Source organism: Rhincodon typus, chromosome 3 (genome assembly GCF_021869965.1).
Source record: "Rhincodon typus isolate 14 chromosome 3, sRhiTyp1.1, whole genome shotgun sequence".
Taxonomy (NCBI): Eukaryota; Metazoa; Chordata; class Chondrichthyes; order Orectolobiformes; family Rhincodontidae; genus Rhincodon; species Rhincodon typus.
Window position 1 is genome coordinate 76979977 of NC_063334.1, and position 8088 is coordinate 76988064.

The window sequence follows — 8088 nt, forward strand, 5'->3', positions numbered from 1 at the left end:
CATCCAGGTCTACACCTTGTTATCTAAGAAAAAACACTGTCACTGGCACTAACACTTCCAAAAACCAGCTTAAATACTGATAATATACACAGTTTGGAGTACATAGAAGTAGAATCTGCAGATGTTAACCAGCGAGTGCGGAATGTTGCCATCCATGTTGAGGTGGCAAAGTCAAAAGTCAGGTCTCCTAGGGTCAGAGCAGCTCAAGATTGTTTTGAAAAGCTAAAGCTCCTTGCCTAGTCTCTTCGTTTTCCTCCTCATCTTCTTCCTCTTAGCTTCTTACAGAACACCCAATGACAAGGACAGTGTGCTCATGATGATGATGTTTTGGAGGCTGACGGTGTGGCGTGATGAATCATGACATGTGGTCTGGTGAGATCTACAGTGCTCCTCCAGAATAGTCCAGGCAGAGAAAGCTTCCTTAAGCACCCAGTGATTTAATTAACGACATTGTAATCGAGAAATACTGGTTCTGGTTTATTGTGTGCAGGCCGAATATACATCATAATTATTAAACAGGTCACCAAAGGATCATCATTGTGACCCAATAATCACCGCTGAATTTCTCATGTGGCTTAAGTGTTCATGATACAATAGTCTGGTACAGTATGAAGCCAGGATGATGGCTACTGGAATATCAGGTATTCACGTTCATGATACACAATGTTTTGTTGCTTCACATTGAGGAACTGGGATTGCTTTGTGCATGTGGCACATCTCCAAATTTACACACAGCACCACAAAAACAATGTGTGTACGTCTGCCCAGGGGGGAAGGCTGCGATCTTGGCAAAGCCACCCATGGACTCCAACATACTGTTTTTCTCTAAAAAGAGAGTATGTGATGCATTCTCCACTTGTTGCATACACAGCATCAGTGATCTCTCTTTCACAACATTGTGAGGTGAGTGCCAGTCTTTGGAGATATCACAATATCCTACTTCCTGTCTCCCTCTGTTATCAAACAGGAGCATCAGATTAGCAGTTTTCCATTCTGCTGAAACCCTCTTGGAATCCAGTGAGTTCTGGAATTTTTCAACCAGTGCCTCCACTCTCTCTGCAGCCACTTCCTTTAAAACCCTTCAATGCAGGCCAAAAGATCTTGGTGACTTGTCTGCCTTTAGTCCCCTTAGCTTGTCAAACACTTTTCCCCTAGAGATAGAGACTGCTACAACATTTTTGCTTCATTAGCACCTTGCTTATCTGCATTCCTAGGGATGGGCATACGCCTCCACCATGAAAACTATGTAAAATATTGGTTTAAATTGTTGCCATATCCCTGTTCCCTGTTATCTATTCCACAGTTGCATCCTCCAAGGATTGTAGGTTTACTTTAACTACTCTCTTTCTTTGTATTTACCCATAGAAGCTCTTGCTCTTTGTTTCTATATTTCTTGCCAATTTACTTTAATAAACAATTTTTGCTTTTTTGCTATCCACTACATGGTCCTAAAAAGCCCCATTCCTGTGGCCTACCACTAGTTTTTGCCACTTTAATTTCGTTGTTTTAGATTGGATACTCTTCTTGACAACCTTTGTTAACCACAGATGGTTCATCATTCTCATCGAGTGCTTCTTTTTGACCAGAATATTTTTTTTTTTGCTGAGTGATATGCAATATCTCCGTAAATGTTTATCACTGCTCATCCGCTGATCTTCCCCATAGTTTACTTTCCCAGTCTATAGACAAGTCTTTCTTCATACCTAGAATCTGAAATAGCCTGTCCCCAGGTAGGTTATGCAATAAATTGCTCCAAGAGGCAATCCCTGATGCAGTCTCAAAATTCATCTTCCCTGTTATCCTTTCCAATCTGATTTGTCTGGTCCATATGTAGATTAAGGTAAACATGACAACTGTAGTGCCCTTTTTACACTTTTCTACTATTTACCAATTTATACTTCATCTTATAAATGTCTCTTTCCCATTATGTCTTTCCCTTGCCATTCCTTATTTCCACACAAATTGATTCCACATCATGACTTACTTCACCTATGCTGTACTCACCACTGAACCCATACAACTCTTTCATTAACAAAGTTACTCCACCTCCTTTTCTGTTTTTCCTCTTCTTCTCGAACATCGAATACCGTTGATGACTGAGTTCCCAGTCCTGGTTACCCTGTAACCATATCTCTGTAATAGCTTTCAAGTCTTGTTTTCTGTTTATGCTGTCAGCTTAGCTAAGTTGTGTACATTCAGATAAAGAACCTTAAGCTTTGACTTTTTTATCATTAGTACTTGATCTGATTCTGTTTATTGCTGCACACTTCTGGGTATATTTTCTATCCCTTCCCGGCACATTTGGACTATCACTTACCTCTTCATTACTCCATATCCCCATCTGCCTTGCTGTGAGATTCCAGTTCTACCTGCACCTGATTGTAGGTATACAGTGAGTGTGGATGGCTGGCTGCATCGGCAAGATTGGTCCTTGAGACGGTGTCAGTGGAGTCTTCCGGCCTGGTATTCCAGCGGCATGGCATGGTGGTCTTCTTCTTTGGCAGTGGCTTCGTTGGCTCTCTGCAGTGGTACCAGTAACCCAGGAGACAGGAATTGAACTAAGATGAACATTGTCTTAATTTTTTTTACATTTATTCCACAGCCATCTTGTTTAGAATTGGTAACATGGTGGCACTGTCACTGGACTAGTAAACCAGAGACCTCAAGCTAATGTTCATGGGACGTGCATTCAAAGCAATCATGCCAGACCATGAAATTCAAATTTGATAAAACACCTGTAGTGTCCAATGGTGATTATATAACTACTGTCAATTATTGTAAAAGCCCTTCTGACTAATAACTGTCCTTTAAGGAAGGAAATCTGTCAACCTTACGTGGTATGACTGTGGACCCATAGCAATGTAGTTGACTCATAACTGCCCTCTGGGCAATTAGGGATGGGCAGTACCCACATCCCATGAATGAATATAAAAATATATAAATAACACAGGTTTCGTCAGGAAGTGGTGTGTACTTCCTCTTGCTAAATGTGTATTCAGCTGTGTGATGCCATTGATTAATGAAGCATTATGATTGAAAATGCACTGCTGGAGTTATATCAGTTTTCTACACAGACTGATTTTTTTACAATTTGCCCACTCTGCATCCTCATGTAGCACAATCTGGCGCTTGCGTTAAGGGGTCAAAATAGGGGTCACTGCAGCTGACATCAATAGTACAAAGTAGACACCATTCTAAATCTGAAACAGCATGGGTTATATTAAAACAGGACTGATGCAACCAAATTCTGCAGCCTATTGTGTGTTTTGTTTTGCTTCTACTGCAGACGCAATGAGAAAATAGTGGCACTCAAATAAGAAAATAAAAGTCAAATGTCTGATTTAAAACCAACTTCAATTATAGCTTAGTGCATTATTACAAAGATTATTTAGAACAAAAATGTCTAGTTCTGTTCCTAATAATTGACGCTTTATTTCATGCATGCCACAATGTTATAGTTGGAACTTTTGGTTATATATGAATTTTCAGTTAGTATCAGTATGTTTTCCATTGCTAACACCTATGGAAGTTGGCATGAAGACAAACTGGGAACAAAAGCACTAACAGCATCAACAGGAAGTTTACTACAAATCTGTTTTCTGACCTGTAGGAAGAAAAAAACTTGTTAACACTAAAATTCTGTCATATTTGAATGCTGATTGCTTAATAATATTCATTAAAGCCAAGTTAATGACTTTTAATATTGAGCGGTGCTGTTTTCTGTTCAACGTCATAAATCTGGCTCTGGCACCTGGTGCTCCTAGGTTGGATTTATTGTACTTACAGGAACAGTAAACTGGCTACACGCTGCAGATAGAAGATTAGAGAAAGCTCTTCGAAGAATATTTCCAACCATCCTTACAGATGATTTCCAGTGTGTAGGGCCTAATAAATAGCTATTTGTTGATTGAGACCACTACATAGAAAGGTTGAGACTGACCAATATATTAATTAGTGACTTCTCCTAAAAAACTGACTTCATGCAGTCATCAGTTGACACTGCTCTTCCTGTGGCAGTCATGGTAATTGCAACTCTGGTATCCTATGCCAGGTAGCTTCCAGACCTGACAGGGAATGTGGTATTTAGAATCGTATTAAACAGGTGACTGATGCACAGTCTGGAAAAGCAAAATCTGTAGTGTTGCATCTGCTGTTTGTGAGGGTGGAGAGATGCCAGGAGTTCCAATGAATAATCAGTAATTGCTACATTGGTAGTATCCTCTAATATATTGGTATATTTAAAACAAGAAGCATTTCAGACTCGACCAAATAGTATGTGATCCCCAATTTAAATTCAACCAATGCTCGTTTTCCTGGCAATATTCAAGATTCATACACAACCTGAACGTGCTAGAATATCTATCACATTTCTAACTGTTCCCAAACCTGATAAAAGGTCACTGTCCTGAAATATTGGACTGAATGAATCTTACATTTTTTTGGCTGTCAGTTTTGTCAAGCATTGTGGAGGTTTTCTCCCCATAAAGCCTATTGAGGTGTCTCAATGAATTGTACTAAAATTACCTCATTAACTTCTTAGCCCAGCATTATAATACCCTCTTGCCTAATTCTACCTCCATTCTGCCATCCATCATTCCCAGAAGAACTCTCCACTCACCGGATATTTGCCGAAAGACCAACATCACTGGCACCTATGTCATCTTAAAAGGGCAATTGTGCACCCAGACAAGCATTGCAAACTATCTTGCCGCTCACTGATCAGGTCATGGCATATCATCCACAACGTCATGCTATTCATTTCACATAGCTGGCATGACTAACACTCCCTCACACATAAAACCCATTCAATCGCCCTAGTTAGCGTTTAACCACCAGAACACACAGTTTACCTGCCCTTAGCTCCATCCTATCTAAATATCCTCTCTAGGTCATCATTATTCTTTCCTCAGTACCCACAGGAGACCTGCATCTAGTCATTGTCCAGTAGGGAAACAGCACATACAGGCAAGCAGCCACACAATTCCAAAGATCAGCTTTAATTTACAGCCAGCAAAAGCAAACTCAAGCAAAATCAATAGAGACTGCAATTCATTTCCATAGTGCAAATCCAATGCTGCCATGATGACAAACAGCTATTTTACATTCATAGGAACAAGGTATAGGATTAGGCACTTGCGATTCAGTCCCTTGAGCTAGTTTCGCCATTCAGGGAGATTATGGCTGATCTGTGGCCTAACTTCATCTACCTACCTTTGATCCATATCCTTAATACCCCTACATTTCAAAAATACATCTATCTTGGGTTTCAAATTAACATTCTATTCTCATCTGTTGAAATAGGATGTCAATCAGCTCCTGTCTGGCTTAAAACTTACATGTGGTCCTCTACAATCCCCTAGTGGAGGCTGTGCCATGTTAGTGGTCATTGACAATAACTCTCTCTTCCGATGTCTACCAGGCTCTCCAGTGGTGTTTTGTATGCTCCCGAAGTACCTTGACATTGCCCTGTCACTGTCCCTGTCACAACCTCAATACATGCCTCTCCTTTACTCCCCTTAGCATTGACCCACTTTAGCAATGAGGCTTCTTATGAGACACCTTTGTCCTTACAGTGCCACACAGCCTCCCGTACACCCTCTCACTGAACTACACACAGACCAACAGAACTGTATTTACCCCAGACCTCTGACAAATGTCAACAATAGCCCTTAGGCATAACTGAACCGACCATTGACCACTGTCTTTGCAGCTCCCTGACTGATAACGCGTGACTTCCCTGACTGCTGTCAGCACTGGACAGTAGTCAGGCAGATCTCCTGGCCATGACTGGAGAGTAGACAACTGACTGTGGGCTAGCCTCTGAACTGTGTGTGGACAGTACCTATGGCTGTTTGTACCAAGAGGTCCTGACCAATGGAAGTCCCCTGAAACTGGGCTGAGGAGTAGCTCCCACCGACTGTCCAACGTTGCCCTTTGGTTGAATAAACAGTAGGGTGTTTGTTGCCCAGGCAACTCGCACTTGCTGCAGGTGCTCCCCAACCCTCATTGGACAGATCCTGACTGACAAAACTGACAAACAGTCTGTCAATGTATCTATGCAAGGAGTGTGCCAGTTTTGCAGTATTAGAACATAGAACATAGAACAGTACAGCACAGTGCAGACCCTTCAACCCATGATGTTGTGCCGAACTTTTACCTTAAACTTAAGGTCTATCTAACCTCCACACCTACCTTATACTATCATCCATATACCTATCTAATAGCCGCTTAAATGCCCCTAATGAGGCCAACTCCACTACCCTCTCCGGCAATGCATTCCACGCCCCTACCACTCTCTGAGTAAAGTATTGATAGCCTTTGGGCTCCATCTGAAGTTCTGACATGCGAGCAAGCATGGCACAGCATTTCAAGGAATGGCATGGATGCTGTAAGCAGGCACATAGGTATTAGGAGAGTGAGTACTACGACAGCAACAGAGCAGCCTTGTGATACAGCCTGCTCCAATCTGTGAGCTGGATGCCTGTCCCTATATACAAATTGTTCCTGCAACAGTCTTTCAATGTTGATTGCTGATGTGCAGTAAAATGCAGGCTTGTGCTTCCTGAGCATCCTGCAAGGGGATCAGAGAGATGCCATGAGGATGCTGAGATGCCAAAGTCCATAGATGAAGACTGCAAATGACTGATGCCCATGTATTGTAATAAGAGGGATTATTGCTTGTTGGCAATCCATGGATTGTGCCATAAGACACTGAGCATAGTGACAAACATGGAGGCTCACTGCAGCCAACAGTGGTCTGAAATTGCCAATATGTGTTCTGACTTCTTTGTGGAGAATTCTCAGTAGTTAGTGCTGGATTCTAGTGTAGGAAGCTGCATATTAATGAGGAGACACATGCAGTTAATAAGGTTGTTAACAAGCAATAATCCCCCTTAATAGGCAACTCACCACTTCCTAGCTGGAATCTCACCTTGACATCTTGGTTAAAAGATGCAGCAAATTGCTCACAATGCCAAGATGGACTTCTGATGCAATTCTACATTAGCCACATTGTTTAAACCTCAATAAGATTCCACACTTTAATTTTGCACCTCTCTTCACATATATTGGTAGAGCTGCTGAGTATTTACAGTATTTTCTATTGTTGTTTCAAATTTCCAGTATCTTCTGTATTCTGCTTTAAAGATCTTGCATTAATCCAATGTTATCTAGTTCTTCAAAATTATGAATGATGATGATCCTTTTATACTGGCTGCATAGCAGAACTCAGCTATGGTACAATAAGTTGTCGTTGAAGCTGGGGGCACAGTTGATCAAGCAGATCTTTGCCATGATGGAACATCTCAGAAAATGATTAGACCATTTTGACAGCTGATCCTGAAATGGGAGCTAAAGTAGTGATGGAGTGTTGCATACCACATAATACTGAATTTCACAGAAACATTGGCCACCATATTTAGAGGAAGGTGCAGATAAGAGGCAGAATCATAATGGCATGGCCCTGCCTGCATTTTGTAGTGTGGCTTGCTGCATAGCAGCCAGACAGTTAGATAGCCAGGCTGACAAACAGGTGGGTTAGTTGGCGCAGGAGGTGTGAGGTTTGGAAGGCTGATGTAGTAAGAGGAGGACTGGGGCTAGGGAAGGCTGAGGATTTTCATGAGAGACGGATACCCTCTTGCTCTTCCTGGCCTTCAAGGACTTTTGAGACAACCAGCCATCTTCCAGAAACCTTGGTTCCTGCCTGTTTCTCACTGCTGACTTTCCTGGTCCTTAGAAAACAGCAAACAATATACTGTTTACTTCGACAAAAGATGACCTCAAAAACTGCCAAAAGTAAAGAAGGATTGCTTCAGATACTTTCTAGCCAACCTGCTCAAACATGTCATCACACATCTCCGGAGCAGGGAGGACTAGATCTCAGGCCTCCTACCTCAGAAATGCGGTCACTACCACTGTATCACAACAGTGCTCAGCAGTGTTGATTTATATAATTTTATGTAAATAAACAACTTCATAGCTAGTTAAAGACAGTTGAGGATCAATTTAATCCAAAGTTTGGAAACAATTGGGATTTTCCAATTGGACTGTGTGCACCACCTGCAGTTTTAGGACCTGACCTCCAGGTGG